We start from the raw sequence: 21,206 nt of genomic DNA, 5'->3' as shown, positions 1-21,206 counted from the left end.
TTTCCAGCAACTCACAGGTCACGAAGCCCAGCATGGATCACAACAGGAACAAAGCATTTCCAAAGAAAACAATCTGGCTGTGGAAACAGCCTTCCAGAGGAAACTAGCTGGGCAATCTAGCCCTGAAGGCACACTGCATGCAGAGCTTTCCTCCTCCTATAAACTATTTCATCACAAGCAAAAAGTTTACACAGTTATTCCTACCCCAAAGGACTGCATTCAGCCTCTTTTTTCATATATTCAACATGAATAAAAAAAAAAAAGCACAAGATTTTTTAATGAGTTAAGCCAATACCATACTTTCCCCAACCACAGTTTTTACTCCCCAAAATAAGAGCTGAATAGATAATTCCCAGGAGGAATCAATACTTCTGTCAGACAATACTGGGGCCTTGAGCAAGCTGATCTAGTGGGTGACACCCCTGCCCATGGATGATCTCTGAGGCTCCATCCAACCCACACCATTCTGTAATTTCTATGATTCTGTGACTCCTGCAGATGATCTAAAGAACTAAGCTGGCCAGCACAGCACAGTGTTTCCCCCATAGAGCTGGAAGCCAAGAGGAAGAGGAGATACTTTGCAGGGATTGCAGAGTTGATACCACAAATGCATCCAACTGCTGTGGCCAACAAACTTCAGCTAGCCAAGGCTTGCCACAGCAATTGGAACAATCAATAGCTGGGGGAGCCCCTTTGTGCTTGTGTAGTAACCTGGGTCATGCAGAAGGGAAAAAAATAGTGTGAGCATCCATGACATACTGTAAAACAATCATGATATATTGTAACACAACTGTTCCAAAGCCTCTAGAAAAACCTTAGTAACACAGGTGAGGCTGGCTAGGGCAATAAGATCCTATGGGTGCACCCAGACCCTGCCAATTTGTACTTAATTCCTGCTAATAGAAAGCACCTGAACATTGTCAGGAACCTTCTAGCTAGGGAAAATTTTCCATTTTTGTGGGGGGATTTAACCCTTGGATGGCTGGAATAAAGGAAGAAGCCACATTAGGTGTTGTCTTCCCAAAGCCCAGGCTCCTGATCAACCCCCACTGTTGCCCAGGAGTTCAAACCTAGTAACGAGGCTGAGTTTAAATTTGATGAGCTCTATGAACTGGCACAGCTGCAGAGGATGTGACATAACTGTGCACCTGAAATAATCTGACAGCTTGTCCTTAAGTCAAAATGTCCTCTGATACTTTGCAGAGGCAAAATGAACCCAAACTTGGCTTGGCAAAAGCACCTGACAAATGGCACTTGCGTGAAACCCTCCCAGCTGATGGTGTAAGACCAGAGGGGAGCCAAGCCTGAGGACAAGGAGCACAAGGGGCAGGGATTTCTGTTCCTCACAAGGTGACAGCTCTCCAAACCCATCCCTGAACCCCCAGTCTGGCTGGGACACCATGGCCCATCTGAGCTGCAACCTCTGCTTTTGCACTTGCTCTTTGCTTTTCTCAGCTCTCAAGCTCAGGAGATGAGTTAAGCACATAAATAAAATAAATGGCCTTTTCTTTCCTCCTTTCCCTTTACCATACAATTACGGAATGGTTGGGTTGGAAGGGACCTTAAAAGACCACCTAGCCCCAACCCCCTGCTCCCTGCAGGCAGCTCCTTGGCACTTTGTGCTCTTCCCTGCTTTCTCTTCCAATTCACCAGCAGCATCCTCCCCCCCTCTGCTGCCTGCTGTGGCAGCATTTCTGCCCCACAGAAGAGAAGAAATACATCAAGGCTGTCAAAGCCCTGTTGTTTTGGCTGGGAGGAGGTGGTGCCCCCCTGCTGGGTGAGATTACTTCCCACAGGGATGGATGGCTCTCCCCTCACTGACAGCTCTCCAACAGGGATCAATTCCTGTCCAGCCAGGAAGAGCAGGCAGCAAACGTGGCTAAGTAGCCCTTGGGACTGATGAGGGCAGGGAGCGGGGACAGGAGCTCAGCCCTGCTCACAGCAGCCCTGCTCTGCTGCCTGGGGTGCTGCCAGGGACACAGCTGGGATCTCCTTGCTGGCCCTGCCTGGGATTCCCCAAGCAGGGGGTGGCAGTGAGAAATGGGGATCTAATATTCCTGCTCAAGTCTCAGGGCAAGTGTCAGCCTTAATCCTGCCCAGGCGTGACACCTGGAACCAGCAGCTCTCAGTGCCTATGTTAGTGACTGGGAAATTCAGGAAGACGTGAAGGTGGACAGGGAGGAACGTCTCCCTTTGCCCTTGGGAACACGTGTTTTCCATAGGCCCTTCACACTCCCCAGGCAGAAAATGTTCTGGGCAAAAACTCATCCTGAGCTGCACACTTGGCACAGATTTTGGGACAAGAGCTAGCAGGGAAGTGGCATTCACTTGGGAAATGGATTTCCCGTCGAGGGGGGGGAAGGAAAAAAAGCATAAAGAAAAGGTTTGGTCTGTTTGCATTTCCCAAATCAGTCTCTGAAACATCCAGGTAAGTTGAGGAGCAGCCACCCGACCTGCAGGTCATCACCTCACCCCAGGAACCTGCCATGGTGGTGCTGTGGGCTGGGGTTATGCCAGCTAAATTACCTTTAGATTCTTGGCTTTTTGAATTAAATACACAGAAAAGAGTAAAATGAGCATCGAGCTGCTGTGATGAGACTGAGCAGGATCACAATGAGTCATCTGGAGCTTCTCCACCTCTAGACCAGCCTCTTCAAAGACACTTAAGGGAATCAATTGCCCATATCCCACTCAAATCCTCTCTCTATGTGGTCTGAGAAGCTTTAAGCCCCTTTCCCACTCTCACAACCTCCATCCCTCACCTCTGAAGTCTCTCTGGTCCATTATTCTGGAGGCTGGTTCATGAACAATGTGTTCACTTTCCGTACTGCCTAATGAAGATGTTCCTGGCCCTGAGCATTAGATCTACTGCACGCTTAATGGAAAAAAATAGCTATTCTTACCATTGGTGGGTCAGATGAGTTTCTTGGCAGTGAGGGTGGTACAGTTATGTGGACAATCAAACAAGCCAGTGATTATTGACAATGCATTTTTGAGGAAATCATTGCTGTTTAAACTCTAATCACAACAATACCTCATTTAAAAGCATAAAAGCTTTCACTCAGCAGACCTACCTTTTTTGTAATAGCTAGACAATTAAATAAATCTCCTGACACTTAACCATCATTTACCCAACAGTCAGAAAATGGATTCAATGCCTTTGCATTAGTTAGATGATGATATTAGAGCAAAAATTGAACAAGTACGAGCAGGTGAAGGAAGATCTGGGAGGAGCGTGTGCTGCACTCAAGAATAACAGGGTAGCTTCTGCAGGGGAGAAGGGGATTTTTTGGTCTTCCCTTTTTCAGACACCAAGATCATTTTCAGCATTATTGTGTTGCACATATTTTAGTGTTCTTGGGTGAAAAAAGGAGTTCTTCCCTCTTTTATAGGCTGGAAACTGAAGTACAGGACAATGCCACTCTGAAATTCTGTGTCTGGATCAGGAATTGAGTGTGGATGTGATGAGTTGTTCAAAAAGTAACCTTTCTACACTTAACCCTCAACCAATCTTTATTCTGTCAGCATTTCCACAAAACTGGTACCTGAAGACTTCAGAGTAAGTGTGGATTAAAGTTCAAGAGGCAAAATAATCTGGGTTCTCATGCATTTTTGCTAGCATCTTAGGAAAAGCTGCATGATCTTACACCATAGCCCCCAAGTTAGCACTGAAACAACTGGGATTGACCCTGCACTGGTCTGAGCATCAGCCCCTGGCAGATGACAGATCTTTTATTATCCCTGATCCCAGTGGTGCTCTTAATTCCCAGCTGTAGCACTTCTACCTCATGTTCCTCAAGTGAAGAGCACTTCGTTCTGATGCCATTATTCAGAAGCTGAAGCTAAATAACTCCTAAATTTATTGCCTTCTGCCGGCTGTCAGCTACCAGTAGCTGCAGTGGGAATGTCTTTCTCCTTTTCAGATAGCAACAGCCATGACAGAAAATTCAACTCTTCCAAGCAGTGTTGGAGTTTGAAATGTATTATTATATATTCAATACCCTACACTGAATTTCATGGGTGCTTTATGATGAGCATTTCAGAAATAAAATATAAAGAAAGGAAGGCCTTTTCAGCCTCATTCCAGGCCCTAAATAACTGACAGCTACATAGACAGTTGATTGTTTCCTGATCTCTGCTTACTCAATTTTTAAAGAGATCCCACAGGTAAATTTATTATAGAGATGGATCTTTGTTTTTACCTCCCTCACACACCTCCTTTTGACAGAAAAATACGGCTCCACAAAGGTGTTTATGATGGGGTGGAAAGAGTTAAGGCCTCCTCTTCCACTCCTCCCTCTTGATTGTTTTAATTGGCTGTTGGATGACCTGAGCACCTCTTGGATGGGCATCCACAGGGTCTCCAGGAGGGAGCAGAGATTCCAGACCAGGGTCACCCTGGTTGGCACAGGGCCATCAATCAATGCCCTCAGGATGGATCCAGTGTGGCCCAAGAGCCCTGATGGACACGGAATAACCTCCCTGGCCATAACCCCGGCAGCTCCAGAGGGGTCACTGGCCCCAGGGCCGGCAAACTCCAAACTGGTAAAAGGCAACCATGAGCAAACAGCAAAACCCCCAAAACCAACACACAGGAACCGTCCTGGTGAGCCCCCAGAACCAAGGTGAGGGAGGGGAGACACATGGGAGCCAACAAAGAGGAGGAGCCCCTAGAGGGTGAAGTAGCACAGGTCTCTACCAGTAGTAGCTCCAGTCCTGGGCATCCCCCAGGGAACAGTGGCACCACCACAACAGGACAGCACAGTGACACAAATGTGCTTTCCACAGCAGAGTGAATCAGGGCACAGACCTAAGGCAGCACCAACCACAGGTCCTTTCTGAGATGTGTGGGGACTGTCATGGAGCTGTAAGAATATCCGTGCTATTAAAAGAGCAGAAAGCATGGAAAACCAGCTAAAGGAAGAAGGAAAAGTGGAAATATCTTTTTCTGGTGAGAATACTGGCTTACATTGGCCTCAAGAGCTTAAAAAATTACTGCTTTATGTGCTCCCTGGTATAAGAGCTGCACTAGCAATGACTTGTTTCTCTTGGACAGACACACCAAACACCTCAAACTACTTGAGAGCCTCTGCTTCTGAATAGGGCATAAAGGAGGGGTGATAATCCAGGTAACTCTGCCAGCTCTAAGGTGTCAGTCACTTCAGAAGCAAGATTTTCTCAAGAAACAGCTCCTGAATCACATGAGCACATCCCAGCAGTGGGAGCACACCCTGAAGTCAAGTCCTCGTTTCCCTGTTGCTCTGGAGACCAGGCAGGAGCTTCCTAAACTCTGCAGGCCACTTACCCCAGGGGCTGTGTGCTGGTTTCACACCCTCTGGCCTTGCCCCTGCCCTGGGCTGCACCTCCTCGTGTCGCTGCTCACGTCTCAGAGCTCAGAGGCTGCTCTGCTGCAAATATTTGCACACTCTGGGGGAGGAACACAGTGCATGGCCCCCAGGGGCAGGCGGCTCCGTATTTATCCTGGAATGGCAAACAACACCGAGAGCAAAGAGGAGAAAAAGGCAGATAAGATAAAAGTGTGTTACCAGGTCTAACAACACAAAATCAACAAAGACCACAGCAAAACTTATCTGCAAAGACCAACAAATGCAGCAGCAAGGGATCCTGATGGAGGACATTGGATCACCCAGAGGACTGGTGAGACAGAGCTGTTTGGGTCTTGGAATGCCCAGTATCAAGTCACAGGGAATCACTGTCAGTGGCTCAAGAAAATTGACATAAAAAGATGTTTTTATGGTCTTTGTCCTGCCCACACCATGACCCTGTAACTGCAACCAGCACCTTCATAATACAGAACTGAACCAAAGACTTCCCCACACGTTCTAACTCCAGAACAAGCCCCAGGCTGATGTGTGCCTGAAGAGTGGTGTGAAATGCTGCAGCAATTAATTCCCAGTATGTCATGGGACTGGATAATTCTCCCAGAAGATAGATTCACCCAGCTGTGAAGGTTTTCTCTGTCATTTAAGAAATATCCACATGTGCTGAAGTTTTAATTAATGTGCGTGGTTAATTTATAAAGTGAAATGAAGTGTACTTGTTAGACAAACTGCATAATGATGAATCCAGAGGGGAAAAAGCAGAAAGGAGGTACTAGAAGAACCACATGTGAAAACCATATGGAAGGGTGTTCCACCAGCTTGGAACCAGATGGAAGAAAACATTGTCCCTGGACACTGTACAGAGTCCTACTGATAACAGATGATAAATCATTCACTGAGTGTAAGCAGGAGAGTGAACATCACCACAGACTGAGCTGTGCAGGGACAACAGGACCACGAGCTGGGGGACATTAGATAAAAGGACAGCATGAAAAGCTCAGATGTCACCCCCTCGTGTCGATCTAATCGGAGCCATTATCAGCGGGGACAGCCCGAAGAGCTGCAGAAAGGAACAAAGGCAGAGCAGCAGGGGAGGAATGCACTGAGGGAAACCACAACACAGCCCAGTCTGAGTAATGAGAGGCTGAACAGGGAGAGGGGAGAGTTGTCTGGATGTTCACCCCTACAAAGGAGATATGAACTGAGCCCTGGCCCTGAGCTCTAACTTTTCTGTGTCAGCTCTGACAAGTTATTTAAGGTCACCTGAAGTGAAAGGGCACCGTCCCATTCACTCCAAAGCACTGCTGCCTTCTCCACCACACTGCATTTCCCAGGGAGCCTAAATCCTTCCACACTCCTGCTCATCCTGAGGGTTCTCTGTGACAGCATCTCTTCTCAGGAAGGACAACTGCTCCTGACACAAGAGCACTCAAGGTCTGACTGGGTCAGAAGACAGGACAGCACAACAGACAGTAGTAGCACTCAGAAGTAGGTTAGACAGAAGGTGGCTGTGCTTAATGATCAATAATTTATTCACAGCCATCAGTGTCAAAAAGCACGGCTGCCTGCAGGAGTCCTGCTTGAGATAACTGGCCTGCTACAATGCCATGGAGCTGCAGATTTCAGACTGACAAACAGTTAAAGCTTTCCATCCAGCTGTTTATGGCCCCAGAGGTCATTCCCAATCACAGCTCCTCTGCTCTTGCCAGTGTCTCCGTTTCTTTGGTCACAGCAAATTTTCCTGTGGGGAGGAGGAAAGCCTAATAATAAACATCACTACTTCATTCCCCCATGTGCACAATTACCTGTGTAAGCACCAAATGACTGCTTGCCTTAAAAAAGTCCTGAAATCTCTCTTGCAAGTACAGTGAAATGTTTTTAAGTGGTAGAAGCCTCTGTAACAGACCCCAGAGCAGGACGGGTCACTGTGTACAGAGACACACACAGACAGGGAAGCTGACCAAAACACACGCATGCAGGACCACCAAGGATGACCCTAAATTAGACCACCCAGTCACTTTGCCGGCCCTGTTTTGAGAAGCCAGAATCTCTGAGTATAAAACAGTGTCCACACACGGGTTCCTTGGCCTTCGTTTTAGACCATCACATATCTCCAGTGACTTCCTGCCACTGACCCTCACAATAAATCATTCTAGCCAGCCTCCCTCCCTCCTGGCAACATCCTGTTCCTTCCTCAAAAATCCTCCCACTCACAATTCCAAAGTTTGATATCAATCTTAAATAAATGCCTGGGCTGCATTCCCTGAGCCACCTTATCTCCTGCCTCGCCAGGATGCTGCAGTTCAACAAGCACATGCAGAAGCCCCTTAGGCCTTGCTAATTTTACTTCCATGCTTGTGTCCTTCTTTTCCCCATATTTTCTCACAGGGAAGGGAAGTGATCTTCAGGAGAATGTACACTGCAGTACAGCCATGTGCTGTGACTTCTGAGAGGGGAAAGTGATAGCCCAGAAAAGAGACAGTGCTGCAATTTTCTGTATGAAATATGGTGAGAAGAGAGTCCATGGCAGAGGTTTTCCTCCACTGTCTCCCTTGCTCTGGCTTCCCTCACTTCACAGTTAAGGTGAAGGAAAACTCTGTCAATGCATCTCCCCATCAGAGTTCCATCTTCAGCATCCAACAGATGGGGACCAGCTGCCTCCATCTGAACCTTCCAATTTCCATCCAAAGCACAGCTTGAATGAGGGTGAAAGGACCAGCCTTCACTCCCCAGATCACCACTGCAGAACCTACAGCAGGTCAGCCAGCCCGGGGTCTCCCAATCCCATATTTCAGCTGAACAATTGAACTAAGCAGGATGAATCCAGGCCCTGACACCAGCTATGTCTCTGAAAGGCCATAGAACAATGTGCAGTCAAAAGGAACCACACTGGCCCCTTGATCCAGCAACATCACTGAAAACTGGTTCAGGTTGGACTTAATTTAATTTTCACTCACATACTCTTTCCCCATATATTTGATTATTTTGTCAGTTCTGTCAACCTTTCTGTCACTGATTTTATCCACCACCCTCAAAACCTTTCAACTGGCAGGTTAGACTCCTTCCAAAGAATGGTTTCACAAACATCAGTGAGATTTGCCTGCTTAAATGTCACACTTACAAGGTGATACTGGTGCTTACCTGCTTGTCTCCTCTTCTTCTTATCTTCCTCTGCTCTACCCTCATCTTTCCTTGTGTTTAAGGGCACCAAAATGCCCCGATGATCTAATCCAGCTTCCTGGAGTCTATTTCAATGAGGATCTGTTTCTGGCTGAGGAAGAATTCCTTGGGTGTCCCCAGACTCTTTTTTTAAAAATTTAAGTGTAACTAATTCATTAGCAATTCACTTGATAGTGAGCCAAGGATCATCTCTGAGAAAAGCAGCAGCGACCTAGCAGATTTCCAAGTCAGAAGGAAAAGCTGGAGGAAAAGCAAAGAGAACAGGCTTTAGTCAGAAAAACCAAAATGGGGTGAATAAGATGGCATGGCAGGCTCCTAAAATGCCCTCAGAGTTTCTAAAGTAATCTTATTCCAGCACATGAATCCCAGAGATGCCCTCCTTCTCCTTATCATCCCACTCACTCAACCATGGCACCGACATATGTACTTAGCAGCAGTTATCAGCAGTGGCACAGAAATAAATGGCAGGTATCAAAGAATCAAGGTCGTCAACTCATCATGAATATTTCAGAGAAAAAGCAACATGAAAAGCTTCAGTGTCCCAGGCTCTCAGATTTCCAGCAGAAGGAATAAAACACAAACCACACACACACACAGAGACAGGGGCCGCTGGCTCGGCCATCACATGCACGGAGCTCATTTCAAGGCAGTACCACATATGTTACGAGACAATCTGTCACATTTTAAAAATATATAAATATATATTAGATATCTCCTCTGCATAATGTGCAAACTCTAAGCAGCTGGCAAGAGGGCAGTGGTGATTTAATGCAAGAAAACTGTGCTTTGCTGAAGGGGCTGGGGACTGGGGAGCTCAGGCTGTAAGGAGAAGCCTCTTTGACAAAGGCGCAGAGTGGCATCTTTTCACACAATTATATGTGGGTCACATTAACCTCTGCTGGGCAGGATTCCCCTGAGCTGCCTCTGTCTGTGTCACTGGGAAGAAATCTGAGATTCCTCCCTCCAATCTCCTGTTTTTTTCACAGCATTGGGCATTGCAGGCAAAGGATGGAGAGGGAATCGGGGCTCCCACTGCCAGCACAAGTTTCCCACTGAGCTCCGGAACAAACTCCACACTTCAGGGCCCAGCAGTCCCACTAATGAGATATGTTAATCAAGGGAGAGATCTGAGATTTCCAGCTGTGTCACTGCACTATTTTATATATATATATATATAAATTACTATTTATAACCAAAGAAACCCTGCTAAGCTGCCCTTTCCACTTGCATGCCAGATACTGATGGGAACTATTTCAATTTTGCTCTGTGGATGTGGAATGAAGGCAGACACACATTTTTTCACAGGCTTTGGAGGTTCTAATTTTCTGCTGTCAAGTACAACTCAAATTTGCAATGGGAAATTTTATCAAAACCATCATAGTTTATTAACCAAAACAAATATTTATTTAACCAAATAATTTGGGTATTCCACTGTTCTGGGTTGGCTTGTTTTTTTCAGTCTTTGCAGAGAATTTATTTCAGGCAACTCCATTTCTGGGAGTGGGGTGATAAATTTCCAGTAAGAATAATCTCCCACTTTTTAGTGCCACAAAAGTCTGTTTTTTACAGATTTTTTTTTGTTTGTTTGTTTTCCAGGCACCTCACCATATTCTTCTCTGGGCTCAGCTGGTTTGATGTGTTCTATAGCAAATGAACTTTATGTCCCATGGCAAACTGGATTTAAAGGACAAGATCTTCTAAATTTGAGAAAGTCACCGTGGAAACCCAGATTTCACTTATACTAAAACAGGTTCTTTCTCAATGAACTCCTTCTGGAAATGAAGGAAACATTCCTTGCAGTGACAACTGATACTTACACTGTCATTCAACTCCAATCCTTGTGCTCCTTCACACATTTCCAGTCCCAGTGGGCTGCAGGGTTTTGAACTTGCAGGACACAGTAGCTGAGGAGCCTTTGAAGACGGCTTCAGCCTGGGAGATAAGGACACTAACGGGAAGTGCCTGTCAGGACACCTAAAAGCAAAGATTAAACCCAACAATTTGAAAGGTATTTGAACATTTTTCACATGTTGAGTTCAGCTGCAGATCATGGGCTGATATTAAAGTACACTGGGGCATTCCCAGCACCAGTAATTGCTGCTCACCTTTCACCCTCCGCTGATCATTTCCTCTCCATGCCAAAGTGCTCTTTCCACTCGCTTGTGCCAGGAAAACTCGCTGTGACCAGGCACTGAACCAGACAGAGGAACTTTCCTGCTTTAAACAAACAAACAAACAAAAAAACCAAACACGTGAAACCGTTTTTTCCCCCTTCCCAAGCCCGATGGCTCCTCCCACCTGGTTCCCAGCCACAGGAGTGGCTGTGCCAGCAGAGCAGCAGGAACAAGAGGCCAGGAGACAACAGTGTCTTAAACCAATGTTACCACCAAGCAATTTGTAATATCAAACCACAGGCTAAATCTCAACTAAAAGCTTTTTGGGTTCAGAGTGAACACCTCTATTAAGATGAATTAAGCAATTCACAGTCTACAGAGCTGCACTTTAAAATGGAGTTTAAATCTTTATTTTCAACACTCACCCCTGTAGTGAAAATGGCCTGAAAGAAACCAGCTCAGAAAATCATTAATTCCAGGTTTCTGTTAGAAGAGGGTTTGTGCATATTCATTCTGGTTAATACAAAAGCCTATCTGCACTGCAGTCACTGCCACAGGGACTCCACTACACTGCAGAGACACCAGAACTACCTTAAAACTCACCAGTGCAAGTCCTGATAACCATCTAGACTCAACAGCACAGGCTTAGCATGGGCTAATTTGTCCTGACAAGATTATTTGCAAATTAGGTGAGGAGGTCAGACAGCTGCCATATAACCAGATAAAAATGTGGTAAACAATGGCTCCAAGTTTATGCCCTACCCATTTTTTATATGTTTTTCACTTCACGTGCCCCCTCAGCACCAGGTTTCACCCACTCTTAGGCCCAATTTCTGCCAGAATGTGCTTAAATCCCTTGCCCAGGCTGGATTGCAGATGTGTGCTCACCTGGGCCAGGTGCCTTTCAGCTAGGAGATGTGAAATAGATCCTCAGCTGGGAAGACTCCAGTGTGGTGAGGGAGAAACTGGATCAATGGATTTAATCACATGTAAAGCCAAGGAGGATGAGAGCAGGTTTTGCCTTGAATTAACAAAAGAAGTGCTTTCTAGTGGTTTATACATAGTAAGTCTGCACTAGATGGAAGATCCTGCCCCATCTGGAGGGCTAAACATCAGAAGATGTTACTGTGAGAACAATTTTGGATCCCAATCAGAACATCCTCCTCCATTAACTCTGCAGAGGATCTGTCTGTGTTGTCATGCGGAGGCAGGAGCTGCCTGTCAGGGGAATGAGCAGAGGATGAGGGATTTCCCACGCACAGGGATCCAAACCCCATGGACTCACATGAACCCGTTCCAGATGTCCCAGCAGTTTGTAGTGACACGTGGCATGAGCATGCCCAGATGAGAGAAGGGGCTGGAGGAAGGTTCACGCTTGTCTCTCATTCTTGATTTCACAGTCTGTTTGGAAAATAGTGCTGGAGTTTAGCCCCTGCTCGGTATTTTTGGGAAGTACCAACACAAGGAGGATTGCCTGGTTTGGGCCAAGGTGTGTCCCATGGAAAACAAGAAAAGGGTAGGATCCCCTAAATCCTATATGGAAATGGAACGGTGTCTGAGCACTACACCGCCACATCCCAGACAGGCCCCACAGGTCAGTGAGTGCACACAGGGCTCAAGGGCAGCCTGGGCAAACCCTGTGTCACCTTACAAAACTGTCTCAAGAGGCAAACTCCTTAGAACAAGCATCAGAGATGCCACTGGACCAAAAATCAATGCAGCTCGATACTGATCTCTACCAAAAGCCAGTGTGTGAAGGAGAACACAACACTGAGATCTTCCCAGGACTGACCTTCCCCTGCTCTACCTGGCTTCCATTACAGTAATTGGCTTGATGACTTCCTCCATCAGCACAGCCATCCATGGAGCCACCCTCCAGTTACACTCCTAAATGTACCTTCAGCATATTTGTGCCTTTGGCCACTGGATTCCCTGGTAGTGCCTTCTGCAATCTGTTCAGCCACTCAGGTCCCAACTTACTTCCTTCTACTTGTTTCAGACTCATTTCCTGGAGTGTTCTGCCTGTCCTCCTGACTCCAAAGCCTCTTTGGAAGAGCTATTCAGGAAACTTTTCAGTGCAATTTCATTGGGAAAGATCAAGTTAAACTGAAATTTCTTACAAAAAGAACTCTATTCTTAGTTTAAAAAAGAATTTAAATTCTTAGTTTAAAAAACAGTATGTTCTGAGGACTTGCACGGGATTTCTTCTGCCTCTTCACTCCATGCCTTGCTTTTAGGGTTACCTGAGTATCAGGTACCTGGAGTTTCACCCTCTATGCAAGCATTTAACCATGTGCACCAACCTGAATGTTCCTGTGTCTAATCCCGACCCAGGTAGATGGTTGCAGCACAGATCTCTTCACCTGATCCAGTATCATCAGAAAACTGTTAAAGTCAGCAATGAGAAATTCCCAAGGCATGATTCAGTTTATCCTGAAGTGAATCACTAAACTGGAACATGGATGAGTGAATCATGTAAACATCTCCAGTGTAAACCAAACTCACTTAAAAGGAATCAGGCCTTCTGTCTTTGCTGGGATTCCTGGTGACCACAAGGGAACATCACGCACTCCCATTTGCTCCTTCTCATTTTGGGAGCTTTAAAGGAGTGAATGCTCTCCTCCCACTATCCTTAGTTTTGATGGCACTGTCTTTGACTTTCCTTCTTTTTCCTTTCCCTTTTGAACGGTCTTGTTTTCCACTAACTCCATCAGTTCACAAAGCTCTCACCCAGCAGTCCTGAAAGCAGTAATCTCGTCCCAGAAGGAGAGTCTTCTAGCACTGCTTTATCCTATCCAGAAACCCTTTGTGAAAACCCACTACAGATGCTCTCAGATGGCTGCAATTAATTAGACTGAAATAACAAGAAGTGTGTTGTCTGTACACAACAAAACTTTCAGGTGCCTCCAAAATGAATTCAATTTTTTGGCATGAACGTGACCTCCCAGCACCAAAACATAATGATCCATACAAATAAGAAACTAAATCAAAGCTGTAAAAAAAAATTTCCACCACTCCAGGAACAAGCCTTTCTTACAATGTTGTCATATGAGCAACTTTTGGTTTGGGAGTTTCAAAAAGATATGAGGAAAACAAGGTGGTAGTGTCCTGGGGCTCTCTCTGAGAACATCCCATGGCCTTCTTCCATCTTATGTGTCTCATCTGAGCTCCAAACACATTGCTCTGCTCAGTGGCCTGGGGATGGGGCCGTCAGAAGTCATCTAGGACAAATTATTTGCAACCCTTAGAGAAATTCTAAAAGCTTTTTAGATACAGGGCTGAATTGGCTTTTGTCTGAGCAACTCTGATGTATAAAGGGTAGCCCCCTCAGCAGGTGACATAACCCAGATGCCACAGTGACTTGACACTGACTTTACAGCACTCTAGAGAGAGGAAGCAACTTTCCCTTGATCAGGCAACACCCAGGACCTCTCCTGCATCACTGAACACTCCAAAACACCCCATCCTGCCTACTCCCCCCAGACAAAATGAAATGTTGTCCCCTGTGCACCATTCATCAAAGCCAGGCCCCGTAATTAATGGTCCCATTTGTTCAGGGGATTTCAACAGGTACTGAAATCCAAAGCATCAAAGCATGGATGGTCTCATCCTGGTCTGGCAGACACTGTGTCACTCAGGAATCACTGGCCCTCTGAAAAGGCTGTTAAGGCCTTTCAAAGCACTCATATCCTGTAAACCAGGTCATCAGTTCCAGCATGGATGATCCTAAGAGAGCTCTGTTACTTGAGGGGACCTTGAGTTTGGTCTTTTTGAGCAAGATTTTGGGCTGGAATTGTCTTCACAAAAATGGGAACAGCCACAATTAAAACAAATACAAAGCTCCCAGCATTCCACCCAGCTTATTCTATGATTCTGCGAAATCAGGAGCAGTGAGGTACAAAGCAGCCTGGTCCTGCTGCCTTCTCCTTTGGCAACACTTCCCACCAGGCAGCAGAAACCAGGGAGTGGGCATTGTGAAGAGGCTGCTGCCCCCCTCAGAGATTCAGTCCAGACCTTATAAGGCCAGCAAAACAGAACCTACAAAAACCTTTTCTCCCACCACTGCCCCCAGAATGGCTCAGTCCAGCACAAGATCTCAGCTTTCTTCTTAAAACTCATCAGTTCCCCTGCAACAATTTTTTGGGGCCTGTGGTTTTTCAGTGGAATTTAAAGAACAAAAACTTTGAATCATTACATCATGGCTCCAGTAATGTCTAGGAACATTTTACATTTGATAAAATCTCCCCAGATTACCTTCTGAAAGCCTTGTGGCACGGCTGGGAAGGCAGGAATGATGTAAGAAACCACTGAATAACTCAGAGATCAGCTCCTCACATCCATAGCAGAGAAACTTGGGAGAGGCATCACGCCTTCTTCAAGGGAACCTGGCAATTAGCTGAATTCAAGGAGCTGCTGTGCCTATGGACAGACAGGAAGAATGGCCTGGAGTTAACACATGCTTAGCCTCACTTGGCAGGAATTCTGGGTCCAGGGTTGTCCAAGTGCCTACTCCCTGCCCCTCCTTAGCCATTCCTCCCTGTCACACTTTCCTCTGGGTATATTTTCTCACCTCCTGCTGGTGTAGTTTGGAATTTCCCCGGGGAAAGAAGGTTAAAGGTTTGGATTTGTAGGGTGTGAGCCTCTGCTCTCAGTCCTGGTTCTTTAAAAAGAGGGGAATCTTCCTAAAAGTGGGGACTCATACCTGGAGCTTGGCTATAGGGGTGCTAGAGGGGATGGGCAGAGGGTATCCCTTCCAAATATGCACAAATCTCACTTCTGTTAAAAGTAAATATAGTATCATGTAATAATAATAATAATAATAACACTAAGAACAACAATAATGATAAACAAGACAGGCAGAACACTGGGCGATGAAAACTGCCAAGCCATGCAGGGAAAACCTGAGGTGAACTTTTCCAAGTAACCATGAGTTTAAAGGAAGTCTCTGTTTCATTCTCCCTTCAGGAGACAAACACTTAATTCTGAAAATTCCTACTAACTGGCTAAGCCCTGTGCTTTGGTGGAGCTCTGTACCTCTCAGAGACACCGTGTGGACCTCTGATCTTCATGCAAAGCCGTGTAAGCACAACTTGTGTATTTAACAATGCAAGGATGGGCACAAGGCAACCTAAAATCCTGACCTCAGGTGACTTCTCCCATGTCACCCCAGTCAAAGATAAACTGAGACACAATAACCAAGAATTCTGATTCCCAGACTGTACTTATAACCACTAGTTCATGCTGCTTCTCATCAGAGCAGTGTCACCATGAGACTTTTATTCAGCTGAGAAAACAGAAGTGACAGCAGCTCTTGGTTGGGGCTGGCCCCTGAGCTTCCCTTGTCACACCATAATTGGCTGCACTGCTTTAGTGGAATTGGGGTGTTTCACTCACAAGTGTGTTTGGGTGGTTAATTCAAAGATTAAGTCTCAAAAGCAGAGAATACAACAATGCTAGAACCCCTAAGAATTAGATGTTTATTTTAACTAAGTGGCTTATCCCTTTTACTTGCTTTCTGCTAGACTTAACAAAACTCTTTATTTTTGCCTGGAACACTCAAAGGAGTTAGAGCTTCTCTTGAAAGCACAAGAGTCAAGGAGAGTACCAGCCCCAAAGAGCTGAGTGCCCAAACCAGGCAACTGGTAACAAAAAAAATCAATACTAGCACAAGGTCCTTCTCCTTATAAACCAGGAAATGAACCATGGGGAGATGACATGACCTGCCTGGGATCATTTCAGCCTGGGTAATGACTCAACCAGAAGACCACCCTTCCTCCTGAACTGGAGGTCTGAACCTGAGTAGCCTGGCAAAGGAGGGATGACACGGTTCATATAGCTGAAGGTTTCTAGATACCCTGGCTTTGTCCCCTCCACACCCTGGCACAGGAACTTTGTCCAAGCAGCTGAAGAGAAACGCCCCAGTCTTGTGTTGTTCCCAGTGGTCCATCTGCAAGCTTAGGCTCTGATTTCCTGGTCGGTGCTTTCCTTTAGAACTGGAATCCAATTTACAAAGCCTTTAATTTTAAACTTTCTCATCACTGACTTAATAAAAGTAAATGACAGGTAATGGTCCCAGAAGCCAGGACCCATTAGACCTTTCTCAACACTAATAAGGGCTGATCCGACGCTTGTGCGCTCCTTTTCCAGCTCGCAGAAACCCAGCTCCCCAAGGACTCTGCAGTGGGGAGAGAAACAGGAAGCCAACCCTTTCACAGGCAAGGGAAAAAGGGAGAGAAAGGGGAGGGGGAAAAAAAAATAAACAAACCCATGTGAATGTGAACACTTAGAGCTGAAAATGGACAGGAGGATGGGCACGGGTAACGCCTGCGCTCCTCCCGGGGTTCATCTGGGGCCCACGTGCTCGCTCCATTTCCCCAGCAGGGCACTGGGGGTTCTGCGAGGCGCTACAGGCGTCGTGGCTGCATGGAGCCGTGGAGCAAACCGGCTCTGATTTCTGCCCAAAGGCATCAGTGTCAGGCCGGTTGGGATGTCAGCTCGGCACAATGTCAAAGCAGCAGTCACGGTGTGCTGTCACAAAGAGAAATAGATATCATTTCAAACACACAGCTCTGGAGAGAGGAGGGAGAGGCAGGAAAGAGAATCCCATAATGCACTTTTATGGCGGGGAGAGAGGGACAGGAGCTTAACTCTGCTTTGGCCACACGAGAGGAGGCACAAGTAGAAGATGCTCCAAGTCCTCCAGCCAATGCATCTCCAGGCTGGGAGGGCAGGTGGGTACTCCAGAAAGGACCCAATGCTCCTCTCTTCTATTTACTTTTGGTTAGAAAAAAAGCATCTGGAACCTTGGCCAGCAAAAGCTTTACTCTTCACCTCTAGCACAAAAGGGAATGACAGTGGTGTGGCCACAATGACCAGGATTCTGGTGATTTTCTGTCCTCCTCAGGTTACACCTCCAGATTTTAGTGATAAAAGAGACTTTAAACCCAACCTGATTCCTACCCCAACTGTCTCAGTAAAAGCCAGGCCTTAAAGTCTTCACATCCCAGGTCTAAAATAATCCTGGCCCATACACTGCATGACACCCTCTCCCAGGGAAGGGTGCTTGTTACACCCACATCTTCCCCTCTACAGAAGCCAGCAAGGTGACTTAGGCATTATTTGGAGATGCTCTACCTTATCTATCTCATATCCAAGTGACAGAAGGCAACTGTGGCACAGTGATGACTGGAAAACTCAGCATCAGACTCTCCTTGCTCTCCTCCTTCACTACAAGACCGTGCTGGGGCAGCTCCTCACTCATTCATTTTCTGTTTGTCAGTATTGTCTGGCTTTTGCTTTTCACTGCTGTTCAGCAGGGAATTGCCTCTGCCATGACTTCTCTTTCCCAGACCTGACTTATTCCACACTGATTTTCTGTCCTTCCATGGTCTCAAAGGCACTTGACAGCCAGTGCACCCAGATGGAGGAGAAAAGAGAGAGTTGGAGGGGAGAGAGAGAAAGTCCTCACCTCAGTTTTCCTGGTTTGAACAATTTCATGAGACACCTGCCAGGAGTTCTGCCCACAACAAAGACAGTACCACTACATTCCCAGTGTGTTCATGTAGGTTTGAGTAACCATATTTCCATATTTTCAAAGCAAGAAACACTTTTCTAATAACACCTTCCAGTGTTACAAAAATGCCATCCAAGATTATATGTATTTTAATGAAAGGGAAGGGGATGCAGTTAATTTTTGAGAGAAACATGACACTTCCCAGAACTGATCATTCCTTGTTCCCTGTAGATCACTCCCTTCCTGCTCACTTGCACAGAGGGAATAGCATCAAGGAATCTCAGGCTTCTTCTTTGAGGGAATCTTTGTGGAAGGCTGGGAGACAACACAGCAAGATTATCTCTTACCCCACCACTGATGTCTGTGTAACATTTTTGATACAACAAGTCTGAATCACTGAAAACCCTGGAGCCCATTGCAATATAATTAATGTGATAGGAAATCTTGTACTGGAGCACAGCCAGGATTCTCATCACACTCAAGCCTCACTCAGTAACCACTGGACTTTCCATTCCTACCTCAGCCACCCACCTTATTTTTCTTTGCTTCCCAATTCCTCTGAAGCACCTTTTAAACCCTATTGACATGATTGTTAGCTGTAGTAGCACACAGGGTTTAGGAAGAACTCTGTCTGAAGCAAATTCTTTGCCTGTTGGCTCATCTCTAGTCTAAATCCAGGCTCTCTTATCCCTGCACATGACACTTGCTCACATAGCCTTGAAACCTTGCACTTCCCTACTCCCTTCAGACATTTTTACACTTAAAGTGGTTCCTCCTTCCTCACCCCTGTTCTTTTCCTCCCAAGTCTGGCTTTCCAAACAAAATTCTTTCAGCTTTTCTGAATGGGGAGAAATCTCCTGAGACTCTGCTTTATCCTGGTTATACTGTACCCCGTGCTCTGGATCTCTCTCTGATAATAAGGTGCATACACTGTGTATTACAGCTGTACAAAAAAGGGGCATTTATACATATGGCCTCTTCTAAGAGTAATACAGGCCTGGATACTCTCCCAACATCTGCTCCTAGTGTGGACCAAAGGAATGAGGGATGCTACAAGGTTTTTCTCATAAAGAATTGCAATGGCACAGTCCTAACCCATGGGAGATGGGTATAGACAGCCTCTTGGAATATGGTGTAGCCTCTACACGTTGCTTCATCTTGCAGTGGAGCTTTTTCACCTCACTCCTTACTTTAGCAAACAGCAAATAGCATTTGTATTGCTTTTTACTGCACCGCAGTGCTGGACAGACAAAACTATCTGTGGCTTGTAACAGATTTGTGAAGACATTTATGCCACATCCATACAACAAACTGAGAGCAGAGTGAAGAAGAGAAGTTGATGTCTCGATGGTTGGGGTTACACATCTGTTTATCTGAGTATTTCCTTGCTCTTTTTGGAAAAAGTCAACTACTACTTCTGTTTATTTCTATCTCTTGGCCATCAATGTGTTACACCAGGCTGTCACCCCAAGCAGGGTGTTGGTTCAGTTAATCTAAAATCTGAGTCTGTAGGGAAACCTAGGCAATGCCTTGTTGCCAGCTTTGGTTTAACCTGGCTCTGAAGTAACCCAGCTCCTTTCACTAGTAACACCTCCCTGTCCCCAGATTTTAATGATTTCTATTCCTTACAAGAACACAAACCTAACTGGGAATGTTCTCATTCTCCGTGTAAGGCCCTTTACTTAGATAAACCCAAAGGACTGTTGGGCTTTGTATCCATGGCTGGGGCAGATCATATTTTAGGCCAGAACAAAGCCCATGAAAAATTCCTGAAGTCTGTTGGAACACTTTTTTTGCCAGGATAAGATAAAAATACAAGGTCCATGATTAGACCAAAAGTTTCACAACAATCAGACCCAAAAAAATCCCTTAGACCTCAGAACCCACAGGAATCCTGAATATCAGCCCTTATGCATCTCAGGTAGGGTACCCGAAAATCAGGGTTACTCTAAACCTGTAGCTGAAGAGTTTGAATAACTGTCTAGTGCTGTTGGAGCTTTATCTGTGCTTGGCTTCCCTACATATGCCTTTTTGTGCATGGTTTTGTCCTCATGGGATATCAGTGCTTCAGACACTCTACCAGGATTTCACCTCATTGGAGTAGTATCTGTGGTTGGACCAAGAGTCCAAGCAAAACCCTCACAAATAGTAAACCTGAGATGTCTGAGATGCACTGGGAATGCTGAGATGCTCTTTTCCTGGGCAGGAAAAGAGCAGCCCTCACCTCCAATATGCTTATGTAGGAGCAGGACCTGGTTCATTAATATCACTGACCTTTAAACCAGCCATTTCTCAGGCTGGGTATTTCATTTGTCATCAAAAATATGGGTCAAAAAAGGTGTTTCTGCCTCGAATGGAGAAGAGCTGACTTGCTGTCTTGATCCTGCCATCACCTCTCTTGCAGACTGACAGCAAATTGTTCCATTGCCAGGCCTCAGCTCCCCAGCTGTAAAAGGGACACAACAGGTACCAGCCTCTCTCTCCTCCTCTGCTCCTCTCCACATTCACTGTACTGTTAATTCAAGCATTTCTCAGACCAAAGCAGCTCAGATTCAGTGCAGTGACTTCAGCTGGGCTCTTACAGGAGTGGCAAATCATAAATAGTAACAGGAGAGCTGTTTGTCCCAACAAATTGCAAACAAAAGATGAGATGTTGTAATTTGGATGAATATATTCCAACTCTCACCCTCCGTGACAGGGCTTTGGGAGAGCTGTGCAGCACATGCACGCCACAGCTGGGTTTGGGGATGGGAAGCATGGCCCTGGGAAGAGCAGCTTTGCAGTGAATATTAGCAGCAGAATCTCCCTGGTTGTTACAAGCTGTGAGCTCCTCTTAACTATTATTTAATTAGGGAATAGCACATCTCTTAGCAAGCCCCCTTCCTGTTCCCCTCCTGCGACTTTCCTTCTTGAGCTCCCAGGACTCTTTAATCAGGCAAAGCTTTCAAAGGAGCAGAAGCATGGCCAGATGGCCCAGCCAAACTGAGCTTGCCAAAGTAGAAAATTTGGGATGCACATGTGTCCCCTTAAAACATGTCCAACTGTGGGTGTTGAGGT

The 21,206-nt window shown here is 45.9% G+C and overlaps 2 long non-coding RNA genes across 3 annotated transcripts in view; both read right to left on the bottom strand.

The window, feature by feature from the left end:
- Positions 1-8,504: 8,504 nt before the first annotated feature.
- LOC137484787 (uncharacterized) lies at positions 8,505-16,371 on the bottom strand. Its single transcript, XR_011005035.1, has 5 exons — positions 14,891-16,371; positions 11,922-12,037; positions 10,628-10,736; positions 10,340-10,496; positions 8,505-8,762 (listed from the first exon to the last, which is right to left on the bottom strand). It is a non-coding gene; the product is annotated as an uncharacterized lncRNA (long non-coding RNA).
- Positions 16,372-18,382: 2,011 nt separating this feature from the next.
- The window catches only part of LOC137484785 (uncharacterized), a 62,803-nt gene continuing 59,979 nt past the window's right edge, over positions 18,383-21,206 (bottom strand). For both annotated transcript variants that reach the window (XR_011005032.1, XR_011005033.1), the window contains one exon: positions 18,383-18,464. This is a non-coding gene — a long non-coding RNA (uncharacterized lncRNA). The remainder of the gene's footprint in view (positions 18,465-21,206) is intronic.

This window comes from Anomalospiza imberbis, chromosome 18, assembly GCF_031753505.1.
Source record: "Anomalospiza imberbis isolate Cuckoo-Finch-1a 21T00152 chromosome 18, ASM3175350v1, whole genome shotgun sequence".
Lineage (NCBI taxonomy): Eukaryota > Metazoa > Chordata > Aves > Passeriformes > Viduidae > Anomalospiza > Anomalospiza imberbis.
Note: the sequence above shows the minus strand (reverse complement) of the source record. Positions and strands in the feature narration are given on the sequence as shown.